Below are 27,993 nucleotides of genomic sequence, written 5' to 3' on the forward strand. Positions count from 1 at the left end.
GGCGTGTGCCAAGGTTACTGGTCACCTAGAGTTACATGTAGGACCAGATGAAAGAAGATACTGTAATTGAGAACTATAGCTGTATAATTTTAGTAGTTGATTTTTTTAAATAATTTTGGGATCCATTAACAACAGTTCTCTCAAATCATATATCTGTCTTTATGATCTTAATAAATTGATTTTCAGAATTTCACTTTTCATGTACTCTGGATTTCTTGCAGATATGTTTCAACAAATATCTTACTCATTGCCTGGCATAGAATTAAATTTTATTGAATTGTAACTTTGGTAATAAATTAGGCAAAAGACAAAAAGTTCGAGAAAGAAACAAAGTACATGATTTTGGGCATTAAGTGAGTTTGAAGAGGGCAAAAGAGAAGAGCCCAGGTACACTAAGCTGACATTGAGATGTATAACCTTAGAAGTACTAAAGTAATGAACTATAAAAAGAGTGAGAGGGAGCAGTTGTTAATGAAACCATTAATATTATAGCAAATAGTGAATCCCATCTCCTGATGGACCAGGAGTTGTGTGATTCTTTTATTTCCTTTATTTCCCACTAGAAAGTTAATTCATGTGATACACGGCCAAGAGTAAATGCTGACAAATTCTTTAAACATTCTTTTTCAGAGAGCCTTATTGCCTACCTGCAATAATCCTCAGAATGACCTATTCTGTTAATCCCAGAATAACCTTAAAAGATAAAGGCTTTTATGATAAATTGTTTTTTTTTTCCTTAGGATAAAACATTGCTAAATAGACAACTAAACTAAATAGACAACTTCAACTTGGGTGAAGTACCTACTTAAGAATTTTGATAACCAGCTGGAATAATGGGTTAAGATCTAAATCTTATTAAATGCCATTGTAGCCTCTGTCTTTTATACAGTTACCTTTTTCTTTTCTTACCAAAGGGACTAAGGTCCTTTTGTTATTTTCATTGGATTTTTTTTTGCACTGTTGTCATGTTTATTGTAGAGAAAAGCATATAGATTAAATAGTTTGTGTATGAATGAGCAATCTAGAGATATAGGCATCCAAATACATAAAAGAGACACAGACAGCATGAGAATGTTGGGATCAGTCCATTTACGAAGGTGTAAGAAGAAGGAATACCAAGATACCAACATCTGGCTTTTTAAAAACTGAGGTACAGTTGACCTCATTAGCTTCAGGTCTATAAATAGTGAATAGTGATAGTGACTTGATAATTCTATGCATTAAGCAGTGCTCACCACAATAAATGTAGTTGCCATCTCTAGCCTTCTTACTAGAAAATTTCAAAAGTTATTCTGATGCATCTGTTATTTCTTCATAATAAAATGGCTGTTGCATTTCATTGTATATAATTTTATTAGATATTACTGATAATTGCATAAAGTATGCTTCCTAACTTTACGCATTTCCTAATGTGTCCTCTCAGGTGATGCCCAAATAGGAAACTGATGTTACTGCTTCTGACACCATCTTCAAATCCAAAAACGGTCTTTATAACGTATGGAGACTCCTCCTTTCATGTGTTGGAGTAGACACTCCTCCAGAAAAACTGGACTGAGAAAGCCCTTGTTTGAAAGTTACCTAAAGATTATCATTGGAGGGAATTGTAACCAGGCATGTTGACTGTTTTCATTATTGACATTGGACTAAATGTCAGGAGCTTGAATGATGGAGATGCTATTACACAGAGAAGCTCAGGATGATATGATTGAAGGCTTCATTTCAATGTTCCCATAAGTATTAAGTGCACATATTTATAATTTTCACTTTTAACAGGGTAAATTTAAAATAGATGCAGAAAAATAAATTATCTTTTTTCCAGATTTGAAAGGACACAGAAAGTTGTAAAGGGTAGTATTTTTACTTTTTAAATGCTTTTTCCTCCCTCCTAATTCTACTCCCCAATATTATCTGCTGTTAAGGAGTTTTGTGTATATCCTTTTGGGGCGTATCGATAAACAAATTGATAATGCCAGTAGTCATTTGGGCCCATACATTAGCTACAAATTTTCTCTTCAGTGAACATGCTTATATGTAATCTATTTTTTAACTTCTCCAGCTAAGTTGTTGAAATAGTCCTACTACTTACACTTCATTGGAATTAAGTATATCCAAAATTTATGTTTTGAGTTAAAAGTAGAGATTTCCCCAGAATTGTGTAAATTATCCTCATCAATATTGTCTCCCAGTGTTTGTTTATGAGACTTCTTTTTTCTAAAACAGTACAAACATTGGATGTCAATGTTTTAATCTTTGATAGTGTGATACTACAAAGAAAGTATTTTTCTTCAGTTATTGTTCACTTCAGTCATCTTCATACGTCCTTAAACTGTACTAGTCATTTGTTATTCTGTGTTTTGTGTTATTTTGTTTTTTATTTTTTTTTTCATTTCCCTTGGAATACTAGTGTCTTTGTTACGGGCTTTTAAAAGATCTTTTATGACTAACATTTTAACCATTTACCATACTTTGCAAATGAAATACCATGTTTTTTCACCATTTTACTGTGATATTTTACTTTTTGGTGTACAGAAGTTGTATATTGAAATATAACAATATTGTGTTTCATGCCTTTTGAGTTTTGTGTTTTTATTTAAAACATGAATGCATTACTATCATTTTTTGTATTTTCTTTTGTTGTTAATTATTTTGTAATTTTTCCCCATCAATCATTACTGTGGGTTTAAAGCATTACTTACTCAAATAATTAACTTAAGCAATTACCAATTATTTTAATTTCTACCATAGTAATTTAGAAATTCCCAAATAATATCAGCTGCATTTCTATTTGCTTGCCTTACCTTCTATTGATACTTTAAAATTACTGATGATTTTTAGTCTATTCCATTGAGTTCCATGTCATTTCTCTTCTTTTTTTCAGAATATTCCCTGTCTATAGTCGCATTTTTTTCTCTCAATTGATGCTTAAAATTATTTTGCAAGTTGGAAAAAAATGCAGTTTTAATTTCATTTGCACCAAATTTAATAGATTAATTAGGAGAGAATAGATCTCTTTAAAATTGAGTCTTCCTCTCCAACTGCAAGGTATGTCTTTCTATTTTTAATCAACTTGTTATGTTGGGAAAATGCTAGATTATATTTTTTCATTAATTCCCAGTCATTTCATAGTTTTGTTAATGTGATGGGGATTGTGAACCTACTTTATTTTCTTATTAATATAAAAGCCTTTTTTTAAATTTACTTTTCTAAAGGTATTTAATTGAAATACCATAATTCTGGTTTTCTTTCTTAGTTCGTGGTTCTTAATAGAATATATGGAAGCAGAAAAGGGCCCTTGGTTACTTGATCATGAATATTAATCCTATTAGTTTAAGGTTTGTTTAGTTAGGGGTCATTTTAGGAAACTTCCTTTCTTTTTTTGAGCATTTTTCACAAAACTTGTTGACAAGTTTAATAAAATGTTTTGTTGTGTGTTATAGGTGATCATGCTTGCAATCATAATTCTTGATTAGGCTAAAAATTAAACATTCTTGCATCTGCTCTCAATGAACTACATTTTATGTTATGTATGTGCATGTATGTGTGTGTGTATATTCCATATATATTTTCCTGTTATAATTAAAATTTTATTTGCAGTTTCTGAAAATATAATCCTAAATAAACAGCTTATTTTGTTCTGTTTTTGTCAGGGTTCTGTATTTGGTTTATCTGCTCTACCAAAATGTTTGGAGTATTACTTGTATAGGCTGAAAACAAGGAGTATTAGCATTAATTACTTAGGTTTCATTTTGAAATAACTTTTGGCTTGCAAAAATGCTCTCTATCCTCCTCTTACATTAATATATTTCATTTACATGATATAGTTATCTACAAAAGGAAATTGCTGCACTGCTGTTAAATGATCCTTTTATAATCTATGATTGAAAATAGAATCCTACATTGCATGTAGTTGTTAAAGTCTCTTTAATGTCCTTCTGCTTGGGACAGTTGCCCAGTTTTCTTCGGTTTTCATAATTTTGATCCTTTTGACAAAATATCCAACTATTAATGTTAATCAGTATGGGCTTGTGTGATTTTCATCATTGGACTGGTGGTTATGCATGTTTGATGAGATTGCTATAGAAGTGGTACTCCCTTCTCAGTACATCACTAGGGATCACGTACTATTGATACGTCTTGTGACTACTGCTATTACTTTTATTACATACTGTTACATAATTAGTATTAGTAGGAAAAGGTTCTGCAAATATTGTAACACTCTTATCTGCTAATTTTAGAACTTACTGATGTTTGTTGCCTGCAAAAATTAATACACTATGGCGTTTGTCAAATTGATTCTTAAAAATTTTCTCAGTACTACATTTTATTAATTGGAATTTTGTACCATAAGAGTTATTCCTTCCCCATTTAATATTTAATTATTCATTTCAGTGTGGACTCGTGGTATTTTGTTTATTCCATGGATTAAATTCATTACTTTTCTTTAATCTCGTTGTCCATCATTTGGCCATTCAGGTCTCTTTTAAGGTGGCTTCTGTGTCTTTTTAACATGTCCATATTTCCTTTCCTGAGTACTTACTTACTTTCTGACCACCTAATAGTACCTGGGTTTATTTTGTTCTTATCTTGTGGAACCATCAGTTTCTCTAAGGATACTTGGTTCCTTATAGGGAATGGTACTTAGGAAGTAAGCTATGTATCAGAACTTCATTTATTTTTATGTTTCAGTAATATTACAAAGTGTGTATATGTAACATTTGTTGTTGAACACTTGGATGTTTCTGCTTTTTGACTTTGAATAATAAGGTTTGTGACTTCCACATTGTCAATAATACTGCTATGAATATTGACATGAAAATGTCTTGAGTCCCTGTTTTCATTTTCTTTGGGTATATATCTTGGAGTGAAATAGCTAGGAATCATGGTATTTTTATGTTTAACTCTTTTAGGTATGGTCTGTTTTTATTATGAAAAGTTTCATATCCATAATGAAATCATGAGTTTTCACATGCTGAGCAACTAGAATAATTAAAAATATTCTGCCATATATTGAAAACTGCAAATCATATGATATTTCAATCTTGAATTTTTTGTATGCATATACATCATAATTTTAAATAACCACAATATCATATCTATTATTAAGTAGAATCCTTTATTGCCTTTTAAAATAAATCTTCATGTAAACTTGTCATATTGTCCAAACATCTAATAATTAGAACAAGTCTGGATCCAAGCAGGCACCATGCATTTTTATCTAGGCCATTTTTATCTTATTTTTGGTTATTAGTATTAATTTATTCTTAATACTAAATCTTTTAATCCCTTAATATAGGACATTTTCCCATGCTGTTTTGTTTCATATGTGTTAAATATTTTTTAAATATTTAATCTTTTGCAATTCATTTCATTTTGAAAGAACTTTATATTTTTCTGTTACATTCATAGTGATTTTACCTACTATTTCTAGTGTATTACATGTATTTTGGTGAGCTAATGTGGTCCAGGTTATTTCTGCTTTGAGGTTTTCTTTGTGTCTGTCTCTTTCATACATTCTCTATGTCACATACCTACCTATCTATAACTATCTAGAAACATATTTATAGAATGTATAAATACCTTTATAAATTATGCATAAATACTTGTATATTTATGTAGACCATAACAAAAATATAGCTCATATTTCTAAATGTATTAGAGGTGCTTGGAAAGAGGCATTGTCTCCAATGTACAGAGCACTATATAAGTGATTGTGAAAGGTTCACTATTGTTACAGATCTGTATTTCTGTCTCTTTTAGGAACCACTAAATGACTTGCTGTTGATGTCTTGATCTGTTTTCTTTTTTTGTTTCATTACATATTGAATATTTGACCATTCTATCAATTTTGCAAGAGTATTTCATACACTGTGTCCCAAATAGAATAGGAATATGTACTTACCATGTCCCATCCTAGAAAAAAATAACTAAGGCCTAGTTTTCTTTTATAATTTATTCTCATGTATTTTGTTGAATCTCAAGATTTGTGGACCCCAATACTTTTAAAAGATAATCGTCATGTTACCTGCTAAAAAATGTAAAATGGAGGGGCACCTGAGTGGCTCAGTCTGTTGAGCATCTGACTTCAGCTCAGGTCATGATATCTTGGTACATGAGTTCGAATCCCACATCAGGCTCTCTGCTGTTAGCCTGGAGCCTATTTTGGATCCTTTGTCTATTTCTCTCTCTCTGCACTTCCTCTGCTCACACTGTCTCTTCCAAAAATAAACAAACATTAATTTTTTTTAAATATATGAAATGTAATAAATCCTTTATGGTGTATCACAGCTGGATACCTAAAGTACTCTGAATTATTTATAGATTAAAAATTATTCAAACAGGTTTTGAAAATAGTTATGTTCAAATCAGCACTTGAATAGTTATGCATTCCATTCCACTTGGTTTGTTAATCTGTAGTTCTCTTTGAATTTGCAATGACTCTTTTTTTTTTATTTTAGATGTTTATTTTTGAGAGAGAGAGAGAGAGAGAGAATGCACATGCACAGGAGCAGGAGAGGGATAGGGAGAGAGGCAGACACAGAATCCAAAGCAGCTCCAGGCCCTGAGCCCGAAGTGGGGTTCGAACACATGAATCATGAGATCTTGACCTGAGCTGAAGTCTGACGCTTAACTGACTGAACCATGCAGGCGCCCCAGCTCTTTTTTTCTTTTTAAAGTTTATTTATGTATTTTCAGAGAGAGAGAGGGCACATGTGCATTTACCTGCATGAGTGGGAAAAGGGAAGAAGGGGCAAGAGTGTGAGAATCCCAAGCAGGCTCCACACAGTCAGTGCAGAGCCCAGTGTGGGGCTTGAACTCATGAACTGTGAGATCATAAACTGACCTGAAACCAAGAGCCAGACACATAACTGACTGAGCCACCTAGGTGCCCCTCATCTCTGTGTCTCTCTTTTTTTTAACTTTCATAATTTCTATTTATGTTTGGAAGAAATCAGATTATATGCCTTTTAAAATTATCACACGTCTAATTCTACAAGTAGTATATGGCATCCCTGTGGTAGGGTTTAATATTTTCCCCCAAATCCTGTTAGATTTAAATGTCATATCAGTTTGGTTTTATTAATTCTTTAGTCACTTATTATAGGAATCTTTTTGATTGTAATACAGTATTTAGTAATTCATTATAAGAACACTATGAATTTTAAATATTTTAATTATATTATAGTTAACAAAGATTGTTATATTAGTTTCAAGTGGACAGTATTGGGATTCAACAATTCCAAACATCAGAGTTTATCACAAGAAGTGTACTCAATTCCCATCATCCATTTCCTTTATGATAACCATCAGTTCTCTACAGTTAAAGAGTCTTGGGTTGTCCCTCTCACCTTTTCCCTTTGTTTGTTTCTTAAATTCCACTTATGAGTGAAAAGAATATGGTATTTGTCTTTCTCTGACTTCCTTTGCTTACCATAATACTCTGTAGCTCCAACCACATTGTTGCAGATGGCAAGATTTCATTCTTTTTGATGGCTGAGTAATTCATTTTATATATATGTATATAATATGTATGTAAAGATGTGTGTATGCATATGTATATATACATAAATATACACGCATACATACATATGCATACACACCACATCTTTATCCGTTCATCAGTAAATGGATACCTGACCTGCTTCCATATGTTGCCCATTGTAAATAATAGTGAAAAAAACATAGGGGCGCATGTGTCTTTTTGATTTACTGTTTTTGTATTCTTTGGCTAAATACCATAGGGTAGTTATTTTTAACTTTTTCATGAACCTCCATTGGATATACCGGTTTGCATTCCAACCAACAGTGCAAGAGAGTCCCTTTTTCTCCACATTCTTCCAAATACTTGCTGTTTCTTATGTTGTTCATTTTAGTCATTCTGACAGGTGTGTGCTGATATTTCACTGTAGTTTTTTTTTTAATGTTTATTTTTGAGAGAGAGAATGTGTGAGTGGAGGAGGGAAAGAGAATCCCAAGAAGATTTCTCTGACAGCATCGAGCCCAAATCCGTGGGCTAGAGTCCATGAACTGGGAGATCATGACTGGAGCTGAAATCAAGAGCCAGATGCTTAACTCAACTGAGCCACCCAGGTGCCCCTCTCATTGTAGTTTTGATTTACATTTTCCTGATGATGAGTGAAGAACATCTTTTCATGTGTCTGTTGGCCATCTGTGTGTCTTTTTTTTTTTTTAATGTTCATTTTAGAGAGCAGAAGCAAGTGGGGAAAAGGACAGGGTGAGAAGGACAGAGGATCTGAGGCAGGCTCTTTGCTGACTGCAGAGAGCCTGATGCAGGGATTGAACTCAAGAACTGTAGGATCTTGACCAGAGCTGAAGTTGGACACTTAACCAACTGAGGCACCTGGGTGCCTCACTGTGTGTCTCTTTTGGGGAAATGTATGTTCATGAATTCTGTAATTATTTAATTGGATTATTTTTTTGTGTGTGTATGTGAAGTTGTATAACTTCTTTATACTTTGGATACTAACCCTTTATCGGGTGTGTCATTTGCAGATATCTTCTCCCATTCAGTAAGTTGTCTTTTAGTTTAATTGATGGTTTCCTTCACTATGCAGAAGGTTTAAAATATATCCCAATAGTTTATTTTTGCTTTTGTTTCCCTTGCCTCAGGAGACTTGTCTAGAAAAAAAAAGTTGTTTCGGCCAATGCCCAAGAAGTGACTGCCTGTGTTCTCTTCTAGGATTTTTATGGTTTGAGGTTTCACATGTAGGTATTTAATTCATTTTTAGTTTATTTTTTGTGTGTGTAGTATAAGAAAGTGGTTAATTGTTTTGCATGTTGCTGTCCAACACCATTTATTGAGAAACTTGTCTTTTTTCTATTGGATATTCTTTCCTGCTTTGTTGATTAACTGACCATATAGTTGTGGGTTTGTTTTCTATTCTGTTCTACTTTTCTGTGTGTCTATTTTTGTGCTAGTAGCATACTGTTTTGATTACTACAGATTTTTAATACACCTTGAAGGCCAGAATTGTGATGACTCCAGGTTTGCTTTTCTTTTTCAGAATTGCTTTGGTTTATTCTGGGTCTTTTATTTTCATAAAAATTTTAGTATTATTTGTTCTAGTTCAGTGAAAAATGTTAATGGTATTTTGATAGGGATTGCATTAAATGTGCATATTGCTTTGGGTAGTATATACATTTTATCAATATTCATTCTTCCAATCCATGGCCATGGAATGTTTTTTCCATTTCTTTATGTCATCTTCGGTTTCTTCCATCAGCATTTTACACTTTTCACAGTATAGGTGTTTTACCTCTTTGGTTAAGTTTATTCCTAGGTATCTTATTGTTTTTGGTAAAATTGTAAATGGGATTGATTCCTTAATTTCTCTTTGTTGTTTCATTATTGACATACAGAAAGACAACAGATTTCCATACATAGCTTTCATATCCTGCAGCTTGACTGAATTCATTTATCAGTTCTAGCAGTATTTTGGTGGAGCCTTTTGGGTCTTCTGTATAGAGTATCATGTCATTTGCAAATAGTGAAAGGTTTACTTCTTCCTTGCTAATTTGGGTTCCTTTATTTTTGTTGTCTGATTGTTGAGGATAGGACCTCCCTTATGTTAAGTAACAGTGGTGAGAGTGAGCATCCTGTCTTGTTTCTTAGTGTAAACTATGGGTGTTTTCATAGATGGCCTTTATTACATTGAGGTATGTTCCTTCCATGCCTACTTTGTTGAGGTTTTTTTTCTTTTTTTTTTAACATGAATGGATGTTGAGCTTTGTCAAATAATTTTTCTATATCGAAATGATGATGTGGTTCTCATCCTTTCTTTTATTAATGTGGTGCATCACGTTGATTGATTTGTGAATGTCGAGCCACCTTGCAACCCAGAAATTACTCTCACTTGATTGTGATGAAATGATTTTTTTCATGTATTGTCGGATTCATTTGCTAGTGTTTTACTGAGAATTTTTGCATCCATGTTAATCAGGGATATTGGCCCATAGTTCTCCTTTTTAGTGGAGTCTTGGTTTTGGTATCAGGGTAATGCTGGCCTCTTACAATGAATTTGGAAGTTTTCCTTTCTTTTCTGTTTTTTAGAATACACTGAGAAGAATAGGTTAATACTTTGGTTTAAAGTCCATTTTGTCCACTATAGTAAGTACTGCTACTCTTTCTTTTGATATGCACTTACATACGTTTTCTCCATCCCCTCACTTTAATTTGCGGGTGACTTTCTGAAATGTGTCACTTAATGGCATATAGATGGGTCTTATTTTTTTAATTTTTTATTTTTATTTACTTAATTTTTATTTTTTTTACAATTTTTATTTTCATTTTATTTTTAATTACTTAATTTGTATCCAAGTTAGTTAGCATATAGTGCAACAATGATTTCAGGAGTAGATTCCTTAATGCTCCTTACCCATTTAACCTATTCCCCTCCCACAATCCCTCCAACAACCCTGTTTGTTCTCTATATTTAAGAGTCTTTTATGTTTTGTCCTCTTCCCTGATTTTATATTATTTTTGCTTCCCTTCCCTTATGTTTATCTGTTTTATATCTTAAATTCATCATATGAATGAAGTCATATGATATTTGTCTTTCTCTGACTAATTCCGCTTAGCATAATACCCTCCAGTTCTACCCACATAGTTGCAAATGGCAAGATTTCATTCATTTTGGTTGTCTAGTAGTACTTACTTGTGTGTGTATGTGTATGGAAAATATATATATATACACACACACACACACACACATCACACATCTCACACACACACACACACACACACACACACACACACACACACCACATCTTCTTTTTCCGTTCATCCATCAATGGACATTTGGGCTCTTTCCATACTTTTGCTATTGTCGATAGTGCTGCTATAAACATTGGAGTGAATGTGCCCCTTTGAAACAGTATACCTGTATCCCTTGGATAAATACCTAGCAGTGCAATTACTGGGTCATAGGGTAGCTTTGTTTTTAGTTTTTTGAGAAATCACCATACTGTTTTCCAGAGTGGCTGCACCAGCTTGCATTGCCACCAACAATGCAAAAGAGATCCTCTTTATCTGCATCCTCGCCAACATCTGTTGTTAATGGTAAGCCATTCTGACAGGTGTGAGGTGGTATCTCACTGTGGTTTTGATTTGTATTTCCTTGATGATGAGCGATGTTGAGCAGTTTTTCATGTGTCAGTTGGCCATCTGGATGTCTTCCTTGGAGAAGTGTATTCCTGTCTTTTGCCCATTTCTTCACTGGATTATTTGTTTTTTGGGTGTGGAGTTTGATAAGTTCTTTATACAGTGTGAATACTAACTAACCCTTTATCTGATAGGTCATTTGCAAATATCTTCTCCCATTCTGTCAGTTGCCTTTTAGTTTTGCTGATTGTTTCCTTCGCTGTGCAGAAGCTTTTTATTTTGATGAGGTTCCAATAGTTCATTTTTGTTTGTTTCCCTTGCCTCTGTAGATGTATTGAGTAAGAAGTTGCTGTGACCGAGGTTGAAGAGGTTTTTGCTTGCTTTCTCCTCTAGGGAAGGAGGCTTTGATGGCTTCCTGTTTTACGTTTAGGTCTTTCATCCATTTTAAGTTTATTTTTGTGTGAGGTGTAAGAGAGTGGTCCAGGTTCATTTTTCTGCATGTCGCTGTCCAGTTTTCCCAGAACCATTTTCTGCATATTTTTTGAGTTTATTTTTGTGTAAGGTGTAAGAGAGTGGTCCTGGTTCATTTTTCTGCATGTTGTTGTCCAGTTTTCCCAGAAACATTTTCTGCATATTTTTACCTGCTTTGTCAAAGTTTAGTTGGCCATACGTTTGTGGGTCCATTTTTGGGTTCTCTGTTCTGTTCCATTGATCTGAGTGTCTGTTTTTATGCCAGTACCATACTGTCTTAATGATAAGAGCTTTGGAATACAACTTGAAGTCTGGGATTGTGATGCCTCCAGCTTTGGTTTTCTTTTTCAAGATTGCTTTGGCTATTTGGGGTCTTTTCGGGTTCCATACAAATTTTAGGATTATTTGTTCTAGCTCTGTGAGGAATGCTGGTCATATTTCGATAGGGATTGCTGATGTTTTATTTTTTAAAGTAATTTCTATGCCCATGGGTCTAAAACTCAACTATCAAGAGTCACATGCTCTGCCAACTTAGCCAGAGACCCCTGGGTCTTATTTTTACATCTACTCTGATACCCTTTGTCTCTTGATTGGAGCTTTTAGTCCATTTACGTTTAAAGTAAATAGTGATACATAGAACTAACTTCTTTGTCATTTTATTACTTGTTTTGTGGGGTGTTATTTAGGTTTTTATTTAAATTCCAGTTAATGTACAATCTAATATGAGATTCAGGTGTGCAGTTTAGTGATTGTGCATCTCCATGCAATACCTGGTGCTCATCACAAGTGCCCTCCTTAATTCCTATCACCCACTGAACCCAACCCTCCATCCACCTCCCTTCTTATAACCATCAGTTTTTGTCTATACTTAAGAGTCTGTTTGTTTGACTCTCTCTCTCTTTTTTCCATATGCTTATTTGTTTTATTTTTTATATTCCACACATGAGTGAAATCATATAGTATTTGTCTTTTACTTATTTTGCTTAGCATAATACATTCTAGTCCTATCCATGTGGTTGCAAATGCAAGATTTCATTCTTTTTTATGGCTAATATTCCATTGTGTATACACACCACATGTTTTCTATCCATTTATTACTTGATGGGCACTTGGGCTTTTTCCATAGTTTAGCTATTGTTCATAATGCTGCTATAAACATTGTGGCATATGTATCCCTTAAATTGTATTTTTGTATTCTTGGGAAAATACCCAGTAGTGCAATTGCTGAATTGTAACAAAGTTCTATTTTTAATTTTTTGAGGATGTCTATTCATATCTTCTGTCCATTTTTTAATTGGACTTTTCACTTTTTGGGTGTTGAATTTCATGAGTTCTGTATAGATTTTGGTATTAACCATTTTGTCAGATATGTTATTTGCAAATATCTTCTCCCATTCTGTAGGATGCCTTTTAGTTTTGCTGTTTCCTTCACTGTGCAGAAGCTTTTTGTTTTGGTTTAGTCTCAATAATTTATTTTTGCATTTGTTTCCTTTTCCTCAGGAGACATATCTAATAAGTTACTATGCCTTATGTCAAAGAGGTTACTGCTTGTTCTCAAGATTTTAATAGTTGCTGTAGGTTTATTCTCATCTTTTTCTTTGGTTTTTTGGTTTTAAGATGTTCCTGGATTTGTTACATTTATGTTTTTCATATCTATTACTTTTATGTTTTAAATGTGTGGTTACCGTTGGTTTATATGTGCCATCTTCTGCCTATAGCAGTCTACATTAAGCCTCATGGTCGCTTAATGTTAAACTCATTATTTACTCCTCTCCCCTCCAGGTTTCATATATTTGATATCCTATTTTACATCCTTTTGTTTTATGAATCCCATGACTAATTTTTACAGAAATAATTATTTGTACTGCTTTCTGTATGCTCACATGTGGTCTTCCATCTTCACTCAATGGAAGATCTTATTTTGTTATTTTCTATTTGTCTATGGTCTGTTGGGAAGACAATAAGCTTTATCAAGAGACACCCAGAAGGGAGTGTTTAATTTCTTTCATTTAGTTATGAATGATAGCACTTTTTTTATGTTTGTTTCAGAGTAGAAGTCACAGAATATTCTACATTGAATGTTCAGTGCTATCCCCTGCCATCTTAAATCTATTTACATTTTGTCTTACATGTTCAACCCCACTTCTTTGCCTTCATGAGTAGAAAATAGAGGAAAGATTTCTGATTAGGGAAAAGTACAGGAGCACTTTGTTTTTCTATCATTTTCCATGAAGAAATGACTATTTCTAATGTGGATAAGTTAGAAACAGGAACAGTGGACAGAAAAGAATCTGGAGGTATATTTATACTCTCAATTTGTTTCCTTTTAAATATGATTTTTTATTCTAGTTAACGTACAGTGTTATGTTAATTAAGATGTACAATATAATGATTGCAGAATTCTATACATTACTTACTGCTCATTACACTGAGTGTATTCTTAGTCACCTTCATTTATTTCACCAATCCCCCTACCCACCTCCCCTCTGTTAACCATCTGTTCTCTATATTTAAGGGTCCATTTTGTTTTCCTGTTTGTCTCTTCTTTGTTTTGTTTCTTAAATTACACATATGAATGAAATAATATGGCATTTGGTTAGCTTTTTAAAGTACCAATACCATTTCTTTGCTTATTGTTTCCTTCTCTCTTATCCACCTTCTTGCTCCAGTTATATCATTTTTTTGGTAAACATCAAAGGCATATTTTTTAATACTAAGGTGATTGCAAGCCAGAAGTATTATTTATGAAATTCACTATGGTCCAGTACTTCAAATAAAAGGCTCTTTTCCAGACTAAGAATGGCATTATATTTATGAGAATGTGTATAAAGACAGGCTATCTGGTTCCTCTAAGGTGATTCAGATATTTTTATATGCAGTAAATATGTCAAAGAAGAAAGAATCTTGTTCTCAAAACATCTGTTCCTCATATCTATCACTGCAAAAGGCAGGATGTACCTAATATTCTTCAGAGTTGAATTTTTAAAATTGGCAGTGATAATTGAGTTTAAGTTTTAATATCATAAATTAAGAAGTAACTTATGAGGGAATTTAAAATACAATTTTGATTTTTTAAAAATTCATTTTTTGAATTAGACATTTTGGTTATAAATTTGAGGGATAAATATGAGGAAAACTGTATATAGAATAGGAATGAAATATGAAATGGCTAGCAATGCAATTAGAAAACTGTTATTGGCAGGCACTTGAATGCACAGTAATACAAAAGTATAGGAAATCCAGATGTTGACAGTAGCATTAGAAGATATTGCAGTGGGGTTACCTGAAATCATTGGAAATTGTTAGCCAAATGCAGAAACATAAAATGTGACCTATTTCTACTGATATAGAACAGGAGGAACTTTAAGTGATTCAGGGGTTTTAATTAAAACTAAAGAAATATCAGAATTACAGAACATGGTTAACTTAATTTCTGTTTATCCTAGGAGGGAGGAAAATTTTATTGCAGATTATTCAAATTCTGGAATTGTTCAGAAAGAGAGTGATAAATTTGATGTTAAATAGCAATGGGCAAAGTAAATACCAATTGATAATTAAAGAGATATATTCAATAAGAATGCTGAAATCCCTAATTAATATAAGATATTCTAATAGAGGGAAGAAAACTACCAATAAAATATAAGTAAGTTATTTTAACAGATAGTTTATAGAAGAAATGTAAATTGTTATTAATCATGTAGAAGTACTCTTGGATATTCTTATAATTACAATGGAAAATACAACCAGGATATAATGATCTTCTCAACTGTCAGATTTATAGTAAGTCAAGACGTTTGACAGCAGTCTCTTTCAGCAATCTGAAAGAAGGGGAATCTGGCAAAATCATATGATGTTGGGATTATAAAATGTAAAACTTTTATGGATAGGAATTAAGTATTTAGTCATCTTATAGTTACATACAGCCTTATAATGGATTGATGAATATATGTAAGTTACGATATAATTTTGGGGATGTAAGTATAAAATAATATTGGGCTATAGGAAGTGATGAGAGCAAAATGGTATTTCTGGTGATTTTATCACAACTGTTAATGGCCCTTGTTTCTGGTACATAGGTGCTATGTGAAAACAGTACAGGGCTTTCAACATAATTTTGATAAATAGGACATTGGATGTGAGAATTAGTTATGTAATGGTGTTTTATGGAATAGAGTTAGAAATAAAAGTATTGGTTAAATTTCAATTTAGGTAGGAATTCAAGGTTTTGGTGATTTTGTCAGTATCCTGAGAAAAGAATAGGTATTCCTTTAAAAGTTGTATAAGGGTAAAGGTGGTATTGTGTGTGTGTGTGTGTGTGTGTGTGTGTGTATGTGTGTAATGAACATTTCCCAAATCCTGAGCTTTCTCCTTTCATTATCTTTCAGAATGATTTGAGGTAGCTCTTAAAGGATTTGATCAATATTGCAAAGTCCTAGTAGAGATATCTGAGATTCTATGTGAAAATTTTATTAATTGATTGATTTAGTTTTTAATTTAAATTCCAGTTAACATACAATGCAGTATTAGTTTCATTTGTACAAGTTAGTGATTGGACACATATAACATCTGGTGCTCATCACAACTATGCAAAGACTTTAAAATAGGTCATTTGAGGTTAATCCTGTGGTGAGGCTATTTTGATGTCCATTAGTGAAAAATAAGTTGATTTAATACTTGAGGGCCTATTTAGTACTCTCCACTGTAGTGAGTTATGCCTACCTAGCTGGTTGATCACTGAGTAGAATTGGCAAAAGATTCCTTCATGGGATGATTGCATAAATGTGAGAACTGGTTAATCAAGTAACGGATGCATGAAGGATATACTGATGTCATTAGGTCAGGAAGATGGATGGAATAAAGAATAGATGATACTGGGGCAGCTGGGTGGCTCAGTTGGTTAAGCATCCAACTCTTGATTTTTGTCTCAGGTCCTGATCTCATGAACTCTGAGATCTAGCCCTGTGTCAGGCTACATTCTGAGCATACAGTTTGCTTGGGATTCTCTCACTCCCTTTCTCTCTCTGCTCCACCCCTGCTTGGTGCTTGCGCTCTCTCTCTCTCTCTCTCTCTCTCTCTCTCTCTATTTAAATGGACAACTTCATGCATGGATTGATGGATGAATTCAGAAATGCCTTCTGGATACAATTAAGAAACAAGGATATAGGGGCACCTGTGTGGCTCAGTCAATTAAGCGACCGACTCTTGGTTCCTGCTCAGCTCATGATCTCATGGTGCATGAGTTTGAGCCCCTCATCAATCTGTCTCCCTTTCTCTCTGCCCACCCCCATCAAAGTAAATAAGCTTAAAAAATTAAAAAGAAACAAGGATATGTATAATATTCAGGGATGGAATACATGTATAAATGTGTTAGTGTATATATAGGGTTATTTTTGATTTTCAAGTTTTTATTTAAATTCTAGTTAATTAATATATAGGGTAATATTGGTCTCAGGAATAGAATTTAGTGATTCACTTTAGTGAATTTAGTGATCACTTAATTTAGTGAATTTAGTGATCACTTAAATATTTAAATATAACATCCAGTGTTTATCATCCATTTAGCCCATCCCCTGCCCACCTCCCTCCATAAACCCTCCGTTTGTTCTCATGAGTTAAGAGTCTTATGGTTTGCGTCCCCATCTTTTATTTTTACCTTCCAATATGTTAATCTGTTTTGCTTCTTAAATTACACATGAGTGAAATCATATGGTATTTTTCTCTGACTTATATACACGCTGGCTCCATCCATATCATTGTAAATAGCAAGATTTAATTCTTTTTGATGGCTGAGTAATTATATATATATATATATATATATATATATATATATATATATATTACATCTTCTTTATTGTGTATATATAGGTTAATGCAAGAGTGGAAGGGAGTGTGGATAAGATACTGTGGATATAAAGTGATAATGCAAAATGAACTGATTAATAGATGGACACAAGAATGAATGATTTGATGGATATGGGCCTAAAAGAATATATAGGTAGGTGGATTCAGGGAAGGTTAATTCCTAGATCTGAGTTACTTTAAATCACAAAGATAAATCTCTCACAGTGACAGGATTTTTTTAGGGGTCATAGGTTCATGGCAATTATTGGTAGGCCAAATGTCACAAACAGTGATAATCTCCTGTCGCTTCCATCACAGCATAAGATTTTATGTTTTTTTGTCACTTAGAGATAACATGGAAAATTGCAAGTAACTCATGAAATAATTTCTTTACAAGTTTTTTCTTAGATAAAAGAAATCAATCATATACACGTTTTAGAAGGTAAACTTAGAAGGTTTACAAACTGTATTTCCTCCATGTTTTCAAAGAGAGTAGAAAGAACATACTAAACAATAGTAACATCTACCAAATGACACCTCTCTGGCTTCACATATTGGTTTTACTTTCTACATGCACATTAAACTTTACACCCTTCTCAGTGGGAACAAAAATAAGGAATCACCTGGCTAACAGTCCAATATCTCTCAGTTGTGCACTGTAATCAGGTTATTTGCACTGATCTGTGTGTCAGTTTGCCTATTCCTGGTCCAGAGATATAGGAACTTTAAAAAAAGAAGTTATTTGTACCTAACTTCCCAGTGTTCAAGTATGGAGCAAGGATAAGGCAACCATAATAAAAGCTGCAAAATATAAAGGATAGAATGCAAGATACATATTCATCGGAAGATATTATCTATTATGATATTGTGAGGAGCGAGAACATTTTATTAGTACTTGGAAGATTCTCACTTGTCCTTTGTTCTTCTTGACACTGTATCAGCCTTCTGACATATTGTCCATACCTATTCCCTGCATAATTATTTTTAAGATAGGTGGTGTGAGATATATTCTCTAAGGGAGGTGCAGAGCTTTTCTATTCAGAGAGAGTTGGGGCCTAAAGGTCATTTTAAGTTGTAAACAGTCAGATTTTTTAGTTCCTTAGGTACTAAAACTCAGTCAAATTAAGTCTTGGGAGAAGACTTGAGTAGCTTTTATGAGATTCTCCTTAATCTCTTACTTGTGATGATCATAGAATAATGTTTTGAATTAGAGATGCCACAAGAGAGAATGACCTGTAACAATGAGGTGTCATATGGGGCAAAGCTACTTTTATGGATCAGACCCACAAAGGTCTTTTCATGAGTAAGAAGTTAATGTTTGTTTTGTTAAGCCAGTAAGATTTTGAAGTTGCTGTAACTCAAAAGTGACTAATATAAATGGATAAGTTACATGCAATAATTCAAGGATTGGTGAATGAATACATAGAATGGAGGGATGGATTGATGGTTTAAAACTTGTTTATAGGGGTGGATAGATAGAATAAAGAATGTGAGAATGAGGAATGAAATTTTTGCATAGTGTCCACTTAGGTAGATTTAAAAAATTAGTGGATGCAAGATGGCATATTTTTGTTTGTTTGTTTTAGAAATAGAGCATGTGTGGGGGAGAAGGGCAGAGAGAGAGAGAGAATGTTATGCAGGCTCCACACGCAGCACTGAGCCTTAATGCAGAGCTCCATCCTACCACCCTGGAGTCATGGCCTGAACCAAAATCTAGAGACTGAGCCACGCAGGTGCTCCAAGAAGGGTATTTTAATAGAAGGCTGGAAAAGTGTGTGTAAGGAACTATTTCTTTATGTAATTGAGGGCAGAGCAATATATGAATTAGTTCAACATTGGGTGACTGAAAGAATGGATGGAAACTAGAATATTAAGTGGATGGCTAGATACAAGAATCAAGAATTAATGTTTTCAAAAAATTTTCAAAAAAATACTGGAGATATATGTGGATTGGTGGACTTGATATTCAGTGAAGGTGTAGATAGTTAGATACTTAGAGGTTAGAATTTGGATTTCAGACTGGAATGTTGGGTGCATGTGTCGTGTACGGATATATGTTTAGATTAATAGGTATACATATGGATGACTAGAGTAATGGATCAATATAGGAATCAGTGCACAGATAAATGGATTGCATGAGTGTGCTAGCATTGTTGATGTTTTCAGAGTGACTTGATAGATGCATTGATGGATAGATGGTTTGATTCAAGAAGCGGTGGTACAGAAATTTTATCATTGGAAGAATAGACTAATATAATAAAATCACCATGTAAAGTTGAATGGAAAAAATGGAGGGACTATTGAGGGAATAGGCTAATTATTTAAAAATAAGAAAAAAAATAGTGGTTGCTTTCTCATACTGTTGCAATAATAAATTTTTATTTATTTTTAATTTTTTTAATATTTATTTTCGAGAGAGAGAGACAGAGCACAAGCAGGGGAGGGGCAGAGAGAGAGAGGGAGACACAGAATCCAAAGCAGTTTCCAGGCTCCAAGTGTCAGCACAAAGCCCGACGCAGGGCTCAAACTCAGGAACTGTGAGATCATGACCTGAGCTGAAGTCAGAGGCTTAACCAACTGAGCCTCACAGGTATCCCTAAATTTTTAAAAAGAGCAAAACAAAAAGAAATGAAAAAACAATTGTAGTGAGTTTATGAGAGTAGTTTCTATTATACTGACTTTTGTATATTATTTAATAACTTGAGGTCTTTTGTGAGGGTGATCAAAGAGTCAGCTTTACCTTATGTATTTTATGGTGGTCATTGTATATATGACAATTTCCCCATATTTTCCACAGTTTTAACTGAGGTGTTACCAGCTTAAGAAGTAAGATATTTTAGATGCTTCACTACCTGACATTTCCATATCAATCCAAATTCTTATACTTGTTTATCATTTCTGTGGACTTCACTCTTCAACAGTGCTGGTAAGAATCAGTAACACTGGTATACTATTTGTTTATATTTGACCAGTTTGATGTGGAATCAGTTTTTCATATTTTAAGATCCCAAACCACTTATGAATTCGATAAAGCATAGGATTGTCAAATTGTGGAATGATTGCCAATTAGATGGAATATAAGAGATTTTTAAAAAGGTATTAAATAAATATTGAGGCAATGTTGATATATAGATTATGTAGATTTTTACTTACTACTCTTACCTACTCTTGCCATAAAATGTGATGTTATCCAGAGACTATAATCTCTGTCAGTATACTCAGTAAATTTTAAATTCATTTAAATATTAAATGTTTTGAAATAAATACATTAGTAATGGATGGATAAAGGGAGTCAAGGAAGTCAGGCAGGTAGGGGTAAAAAGTAAAAGGATAGAAGGGCATCAGAAAGAAAATATATTAGGAAGTATAATTTGCTGCTAATAATATGGGTCTTAATGATAGCAGGAAGTTGACTTTTATTTCCAGATGCATGATTTAGGGTATTCCTAATATCAGATAAGACGGATAGACAAGAGTTGAGGAATATTCCACTATTACTCTAAAGAAGTACCTTCTTAACACCCTTTCATTTGATGAGTGAATGAAGATTTTTTTTTCAGATATTTTCAAGCATTTTTTTCTTTCTTTCACAAGCATGTTTCATAAGCAAGGACCAAAGAGACTTTGACCACAGGTAAGAGCATTAACACCAATACCCTGATTTTAACTGATCTTTTTGGGTGTATTGATGGAATACATTCTTATTTGAGTTATTGGACAGTACCTTTTTTTTCATCAAACTTTTTATGTTGGCATAACTGATTATTTTGATGTAATAGTTAAACCTAGGGTTTTGTCGTTATATCTTGTTAATAAGCAACACTTAATGAAACTGAAATAGAAGTGTTCTTCTCTTACGGCCATCTTCCATTAGGATCATCAGACACTGCACAATAAGCTTTCGGGAAAGCAGGGATAATGTATATGTGGGTACTCTGATAATGGGTTTTGTTTTTTGGAAAGGTTTCTATGAAACACTATGAAATTTACAGAGCACATTTGTAGTATTTCTTTGTACCTTTATCTTTTATTTTTTAACCCTGAATGGATAATATATATTAGCACTAAGTAGTTACACGAGAACATGTTCAAAGAATGAAATAAGGTTAAATGACATGAAAATAATTTGGAATATAAGATTGGTACTCAAAATCTAGTAGAATGATTGAAGAAGTAAAATTATAGTTTCATCATTTTCCTACAGTAAATATACCTGGTTTTTGTAGTTTGGAGATATTTAGCATTAGGATCATAGGAATTGTTTTTCATGAAATATCACTAAAATGCTAGAAGATGATATCCATTTGTCCTGATGAATGGCTTTGTGATAACCTGTTGTTTATTTTCATTTGCAATCTCTCCCTCTGTACTATCCTAGGTGGTGAACAAGTATACAAGAGGATCATAGATACCTTCCTGCAGTGGTTCCATCCACAGCATCGCCAAATTGATGTTATTTCCCTCTTTTTGAAGCTCATTGCATCATTGTATCTCAAAGGGCACAAGTTATAAATATAAATATAGGTATAAATGTAAATATATAGATATAAATATAAATATAAATATATAAATATAAATATAAACATAAATCTCCCCAGGAATAGAAGTGGTCTGCTTTTTGGCAAGTAATGGCCAAGAATGTTAAGTACTTCTTTATTCTCTGACTATATCTTGAGCTTTTCTCTATTGTTATTTACTTCATTGATTTTTTTTTTCTCTGTGTTTTACTTTACAAGTGGGAATGAGATTTGCATGTGGTAAATGTAATTAATGCAACCCCATGGACACCTTGGTCATACCATAGATTATAACCAGGCTATCTCACAAGCTGAGTACCTCCCATGTGCCAGTTTGGATACCATTTGTAAAATGCGTTGTTCGTCATTTGAATCATGAGCCCTCAGTTGTTAGAGTGGTTGGTCCAAAACAGTAGCCTCTTAAAACATTTGTGTTACATGCAAATAGATATTCTGTAGTTTTAGTTTTTATTCAACCTAGTAGATCTCACTCTAGAACACGATCAGAGCCTGACCATAGTTGACCTCTTCCTTAGTACCCAAATTTAAGACTTGGATGCTGTCACAACTCTGGTTGTTTAAGGTAGAACCAGACTCTTTAACTGACATTTTTAGCCTTGGCAATGCCATCCTGTAGAACACATGGTTCTATGATTTTATTGGTATCACTGGAATTTTGAAATTGGAGTAAAGAACTCAAGGCAACCAAGATATTTCACTTTTATTCACATTATCCTGACTTTTATTTGTTTTCTGTTTAATCTAAATAGGCTTAATACAGATGGCTGTGCTTATTGGAAGTTTTAATTGACTACTTCTAAAACATAAACTGTATTGTAATCAGGGAACTACTATCTGCATTGCCCAACTTGTCTTAGTAGACAGGTTTGACACATAGCACACTGAAATAGGGCCAATAATAGGATTATTAAACAGTTTAAAGCAAAATTTGGTCATTCATCCTTCATCTTTCATTCCTACTTCCTAGGTGTAACAAGCATTAATCAGTTATGCTACAGTTAATATTTCTAAGCTCATACAGTTTATGCGCAATTTATTTTACAAATAAGACATTATGGTTTTTGCAGCTATATTTTTTGTTAAATATACTGTGGATGTATTTCTAACCCAATAAATGTAGTTTCTCTACAGACTTTTCATTTGATGGAAAGTACATATCCTAATGGGTTTATCCATTTCTCCATCTTGGGAAATTCAGATTAAATATTATATACATATATATATGTATATAATATTTTAATACATAACATTTTATGCATATATATTATGCACTTGGGATCCTAATTCTGTAAGATAGATTTCTAGTTGTGGCATTGTTGGATCATCAGTTCTGCATACTTGTGATTTCAGTAGGTATTATGAAATTGCCCTTGAAATGTTTTCTAGGTCAGAACACAGCTGTGGTGTATTGGTAGTGATAATTTTCACGAAAAACTTATGCTAGATAGATATTATCAATTCTTTAAATTTTTAATCAATCTAATTAGGTGAAAGTCACATTTTTAACATAAGCCTAATTTAAACAGTAAATGGCCATGGATTAAAAAAAAGACAAATAGTGATGAATTATTTAAGACAAAAAACAATGGTAGTACACATTTCTTCCAATCACAAGAGTCCTCCTATTTTTTAGTTAGAAACCAATGATCTTTTCTAAGCATAATGCTTCTTGGAAGTTTATGAATACCTTATTCCAGTTTTTTTTTTACGTTTTATTTTTGAAATAATTTTATATTTAGAATTGTAAGAATCTTACAGAGGTGCCCCCCATGTACTCTTACTGAGACTTTTTCTACATTGTTTGTTCTTTCTCTTCTTTACTGCTCTCCTCCTTTGTCTATTTTTCCCTCTTTATTCTCTTTTCTCTGTCTCCACAATCCCATATTGTTTTTATTTTATTCATTTTTTTGGGAGAGATAGAGTGAGAGAGAGTTTGAGTGGTGAAGGGGCAGAGAGGGAGGAAAATACCAAATCTGAAGCAGGCTCCAGGCTCTGAGTTGTCAGCAAAGAGCCCAACGTGGGACTCGAACTCAGGAACCACCAGATGATGACCTGAGCCAAAGTCGGATGCTTAACCGACTGAGCCACCGAGGCACTCCTTTATTAAATATTTTTGAGTAAGGTAGAGATATTATGTCTCTTTAACCCAAATGCCTCAGCATTCACTCTCTGAGAACCTGAAAATCCTCTTATATTAATTTTGGTGCAATTTTTTGAATCATGAAATTTGTTAGTAGTATAAACATACTACATTAATAACAGTCTATCATTAAGTTCACCAGTCTAATACTGTTCTTTATGGCAATTTCTTTCATCCTTCAGGACCTGGGAAAAAAAGATCTTGTATTGTGTTCAAGCGTCATGTTTGTCTAGTCTTATTTAATCTGGAGCAGTTTCTCATTAATTTTTGTCCTTTAATGATGATTGTATTTTTGAAAAAGTATTGGATAATAGTTTTTTAAAACATCCCTAAAATTTTGATTTGTTTTGTTTCATCCTGAATAGGTTTAGGTTATGCATTTTTGACAAGAATAACTGATGTGTGTCTACCTCTTATCAACTGGAAAATGATATCACTTTATCCTATTATTGGTGACATTAATTTTGATTACTTGGTTTAGTTGATGTCCACTATCTTTTTTAAAGTTAACATTCCTTTGTAATTAATAGTTTTTCTGTGGGAAGATCATTTGAGAGTATAAATTTCCTATTTGTCATCAAACTTTTACATTAGTAATTTTAGTAGTTACAGGTGATTCTTAACAGTATCACTGGTGATTTTCCAAAATCTCTGTTCTTGGTTATGCATATTAGTTGGTAGTTAGGAGGAATTTATGTATCATGGTTTGTGAGAAATATTTATTAAACTATTTACTGAAAATATTTAGCAAAAAAAAAATGAGATGGTGATGGACAGAAAAATGCAGGGGAAGGGTTAATTGAAGGGTTTAATGAAGTTTACGTCTAAACTATGGAGTAAAATGTGGATGGCACATAGAACTCTTTCATACATGGTTTATGGAATGCATTCACATGGCAGAGGGAGAAAAGCATGTTTTGAGTCATGAGTTCCAGCTAGAGAATGTGACAGTGCCATTATTATTATTGGGAAGGTGTTCAACAATTTTTTTGAACTGACTGTGAGGCATAGCAGTAGAGTCCAGGTTCAGATGCACTTGCTACTCTAGTTAGGTGGTAAATCAATAGTGTTCCTGTTTTGTTTGTCATTACTTTGTTTCTATAACCCTTTAGAGATCTGAGATTGATGGGAAATGACTGTATTTAAGGTGCTTTCTAAAGATGAACACTCGGCCTTCTGAACTTTTATTCATGTTTCAACTTTCACTGTTCTTCCAGCCTTCTATGGTAATCCCTGTATGGTGATATAGACTGCTGCAGTGGTTATGTTGGCTAAAACCTATCCCTAAATTCTGTTCTATGTTCTCTGTAACCAGGGATCTTTAAGACATCTACTACTCACAGTCACAAATTTTATGCTAGTTAAGTAAGGTTTCCAGTATAAAGACATTTTAAGTTTTCAAAAATGATTTGGCTGAATTGATGAAATATTTTTAGTCATCTGAATGTGATTGTCAGAGGTATGGGCCATCTGATACGAATAGAACTGTCCTACAAATTTATAAATTATAAACTAATGCAGTGTATTTACAGGGGCTATATCTAAGGCTTTGGATCAAAATGGTGATCTGAATACTCCTGGCCTCTGTATCCAACTTTGCATTTAGTCTTTAATGACAAGTTCATTAGCAGAGGCTCAGCAAATATTATCATTAAGTATATAATGGAGAAAGTGGAAGTAGGCCAAAATTACTGATTGTAATCAAATGGAATATTAATTAAATGAATGTGCAAATAAATAGGTAAAAAGTAATCAGTGAAGAAACTTTCCAGGTGAAGGAGAAAAAAAAATAAGTAGGAAGCCAGGGACCAGGGAAAGTCTGTTATTATGTTAATATAGTTTCTTTCATACATAACATAATAAGGGTATCTTGGAAATTTTGGCATTTTCCTGGCTAAAACACTTTCCTCTTTTTTATGAGGCCACATGTATCAAATTATTGTTTTTATATTTTTATTAAGACAGTTTTATTACCAGGTTCAAAAATTGAGCCTCAAAATTTTATAATCTCCATGATGTGAAGGGAGTTTTTAAAAAATAAATGGAGATCACAACAGGAGAGCCTGTTACTGTTTATTTTCTGTGATGATGATAGAAACTGTGCTGCCAAAACCTTTTTCATACAGGAAGAAGTGTAGAGAAGTCCGAAAGAGAACTCAGCCTTTCAAATGTCAAATCTAAATGGAATCAATATGTCCTTATCCTGGAGAATACGTAAAGGAACAACATAGCTGTATCTTTTTCATGAAGAAAGGCATTTTCAAAGTGTAGCAGTCCATGAAGTTGAAGTGAGAATGCAGATGACAGTAAACACATGGCTGAGCCCAAAACACTGACTTCCCCTTAAAAAAAAGGCCCAGGAATTATAGTGAAGTCTCTGTAATCAGGTGAAGCTTCTTCCTCCCAGAGAGAGCAGTGTGAGGTAGACTAAGAAAAAAAGTTAAGGAGAAGATTATAGCCTCCTATCTCTTCCTATATTAAGAGTTTTACTACTCTGGTAAATAATTTGCACAAAAATCCAGGACTGTAGCTATTCTGATAATTGGTTTAATAGGCGAGCACATTAGGTTAGTTCCGAGGCAAAACTATGCAACTGATTTAAAATACCAGCTTTGTGTTTATTTGACAGTTTCAGATAATTCTGTATTATGTTGTTCTACATAGTTAATCATATTAGATCATATAGCAACTATATTATCTTTAATTTTACCACAAAATAAATTCAAAAATTGGTATATCCTTCATATTCAAGAATTATAGACCCTAAAAAGTCTTTCCTCCCACAATTTCTCATTCAACATTTTCCAAGGTAGAGTGTTTTAATTTAGTGCTTGGGGCAAGAATTATTGCCCTGTTCAATGACTGTATTTTATTCATTACTAACATGACAACTACTTTTTTTTTAATTTCAATTTTTGGCTTCTACCATTATTAAATTTTCTATATTTTTATATATTCAAACAAGTTAGATAAGATAAGGGTTACTGGATAAAGTATTAATAAGGTAGCAAAAGAGGAAGTAAGAAGGCAAGTTACATGGTTATTTAATATTCATATGATAGGTGTACTAGGTTGATGGCATAGAATTATTGAGATGCAATGGGATTTAGGATGTATTCTGAAAGTATTGTCCTATTTGATAAAGTATTGAATGATACTGGGGGAGACAAGAAGATTCATATAGGATATATGATCAGGACCTCAACAATTGACTAATGGTGATACCATTTACTATGTTGGGCAAAATTGAGTTTCTTAAAATGCATAAGAGAGATCTGTTTTGCCTGTTTTATATTTATATTAAACTTAAGGGTTAATATTTTTGTATAGAAATATGACTTGGGGACAGGAGCCAAATTGGGGATTTAGATATTACTTTGGATGAATCAGTACAAGACTTACGTATGGACATGTGAAATCATGAGATCTAGAGATGGCATATATTTGGGAGTAAGAATATATTCACCTTAGGATTGTCTCATGGATGCTTTAGAATTTAGATATGAGTAAATGAGAATCCATTGTCAACATTGTCAAGAGTAGCTAGCGTCTTTGAGTAAACACTAAAGGATTTTGTTGTACTTGAAGGGAAATGAATGCATTTCAAAAAATAATGGGGTAGCAGTTGGCTTTCACATGACATTGAAATGCACAGTTAATTTTGGAAATAAAGAGAATGTCATTGATTTTAAATAAAAACACTATATGGTGGGGGATGGTTGGTAGTACTTTTAATCAAAGGAGCACTGTAAGTCCATAATGCACCTTGTAATATTGTTACCAGTGTCAACCTGACACATACACATGCTGATATCTTGTGAGTCGCTTGCATGAATCATAATAAAATAAAGATGCATCTCAATTGCATAGTTTCAAATCCTCTT

At 33.2% G+C, this 27,993-nt stretch overlaps 1 long non-coding RNA gene across 1 annotated transcript; it reads left to right on the plus strand.

Annotated features, from left to right (window-relative positions):
• Positions 1-2,879: 2,879 nt before the first annotated feature.
• On the plus strand, positions 2,880-27,976 carry LOC106967796 (uncharacterized). The gene is made up of 4 exons (XR_001429002.3): positions 2,880-3,042; positions 20,229-20,357; positions 21,026-21,065; positions 21,810-27,976. It is a non-coding gene; the product is annotated as an uncharacterized LOC106967796 (long non-coding RNA).
• Positions 27,977-27,993: the final 17 nt, after the last annotated feature.

This window comes from Acinonyx jubatus, chromosome B3 (genome assembly GCF_027475565.1).
Source record: "Acinonyx jubatus isolate Ajub_Pintada_27869175 chromosome B3, VMU_Ajub_asm_v1.0, whole genome shotgun sequence".
In the NCBI taxonomy this organism is placed as follows: domain Eukaryota; kingdom Metazoa; phylum Chordata; class Mammalia; order Carnivora; family Felidae; genus Acinonyx; species Acinonyx jubatus.